The following is a 2,305-nucleotide window of genomic DNA, read 5'->3' as shown; positions in this document are numbered from 1 at the left end:
ATTACCTCATTCATAATATAAAGTGGTGAGGGAAGAGCAAGAAGGGTCAGGGTATAATATAATAAATATAAAATTTAAATTGCTAAACTAATTTACTTTTTCTGTGGTACCAGCTAAAGCCAATGAAAATAAACATGTATTCCATTATGTCACACCATTATGGATTATTATTAATATCTTGTTTCCAATTTTATGCAATTTTGGTATAATCCAAATCTATGCATTAGCCTGGGTAGGGGGTTTCGCTTCAGGTAATTGACATTATATATCCAAAGCACAGAAAGAAGAAAACATGTCTATAATCTTTACTCATTTCCAAACAGAGGGGGATAATCGGACAAGTTCTTCTATTGTATGCCCTCCCTCTTCATGCAGAGTTTCCTTTGAAGTTAGAGGGTGCTGGAGGATCTGAGGCCGAGAATGTGGCTGGAGGAAAAGAATGAATATTATCAGGTCAGATTCTCATAACCAGGCTTTATGCCACATTAACCACTGAGTTTCCTAGAATGAAGAGTCTTTTATTATCATTTTTACCTTCAGATTTATTCCAAGATCTAATACAAGTTCTAATAATATACTGGGGATTTTTTTAAGTATATTTATTTGAAATTCTTAAGGCTATATCCACAACCCAGCCTCTCAAAAATATAAAGAAATATTTTTTTAAGAAAAACTGAAAACTTAGCATTACTTTCTGCTTATATGAATGTCTAGATGAATCAGAAACAGAGGCCAATTAAACTGGCCTCCAGAGTGACTACAATGCAGAGTAGTTATGAAGGAGGTGCGAGTTGGCTACTTTTAAAGCAGTTCTCTCTCAGTTCTCCCTGGCTTACTTTCACTTTCAAGGAGAGACAGAATGTAGGCTTGCATTTAGGTCTCCTAGCTAAATTTCAGGCTTGCTATTGCCACTTGGACGTTTATTTCTTTGCCCCTATTTGTTACAAATCACAGGGAGCATGAACTGGTGTGATGAATAGGAAGTAAAGTTATATAGACTCATGCAATGATGGAATGAAGGTGTGGACAGTCAATTGATTTAGGTGAGCAGACAGTTATCCAAAGACTGTCTTCCGTTTCCAAGTCTCCAACAAGAGGAAAAGGATTGAAGGCAGGAACTAGAATAGAACAAGCCAACATGTCAGGCTGAGAAGCTCTCTAAGAACAAGCCAAGTTCTTCACTCAATTACATATATATATACATATGACAATAATTATCACATGGCCTAGCATAGTATTCTTTTTAAAAATGTGTATATATGTTTACTTTTATATAAATATAAATATACATATATATACATTTTTTAAGAATACTGTGCTAAGCCATGTGATAATTATTATGGATACAAAAACAAATCTCAGGACCCTTGAAAAATTCAAATTTGTGTGAGGGAGAAAGACATGTTAATAAACAATTACCAAAAAAAAAAAAAATGACAGTCATCATAACACAGGTGTAGAAGAGCACAGAGAAGGAAGTTATTAATTCTTCCTGGAGTTTGGAAAGAAGTGCTGGGTTGGTCAATAACAGTTTCACAGAAAAGTTGATAAATAAGCTGTGTCTTAAAGTATAAGCAGGTATTTACAAGTGAAATAGAGGAAGAGCAATCCCAGGCAGAAGGAATAGCGTGGATTCAAAGCAGAGCATGTCTTATTCAGGGAATAAGTTGTTGAGTCTGGCTGTAGCACATGGTGTGCAGGCTGTATGTAAGGGGAAAAGTCTTCTAGAATTCAGTTCCAAATTGCAGGCCAATAAACAAAGCCTTGTATGTTATGCTAATTAGTTGAGACTTCATCCAGGAAACAGTGGAAGGTCACCAAAATGTTTAAAGCAGGGGAGTAACATGATCAGAATTGTTTTAAAAGATAGTTGACATCAGTAGAGAAGAAGGTTTGGAGAATAACAAGAATACAATAATGGTCATCAGTTATAGTAAAGTTAAGAACTGAAAATGAATGAGAGCCTTTGCCATAGTAATAAATTGAGGAGAAATTTTAGGACTTTTTTTTTTTAATTGCAAACCTCAATCTATGCAACTTTTCATGTGCATACTATCAAGTTTGGGTCAGAGTGGTACGGGTAGATAAAAGATTTTTCCAGTATAGTTAATAGTAGAAGATGGTATCTTAAATCGGAATTCCTGGAAGCAGGGCCCAGGATTGCAATTCTTCTGAAAATGATTTAAGGGAATGCTCTTAGGAGAAGGAGAGCAAGAAAAGCATAGTAGGCAGAAGAAGACAGCCAAGAAGGATGTAGTCTTGGATGAAAACTAGCTTTAGCTTAGCCCGGTGCCTTGGGGAAATC

Source organism: Monodon monoceros, unplaced genomic scaffold, assembly GCF_005190385.1.
Source record: "Monodon monoceros isolate NGI ecotype Baffin Bay Population unplaced genomic scaffold, NGI_Narwhal_1 Super_Scaffold_18, whole genome shotgun sequence".
Classification (NCBI taxonomy): Eukaryota; Metazoa; Chordata; class Mammalia; order Artiodactyla; family Monodontidae; genus Monodon; species Monodon monoceros.
The sequence above is the reverse complement of the archived record's forward strand: the minus strand, read 5'-3'. Positions refer to the sequence as shown.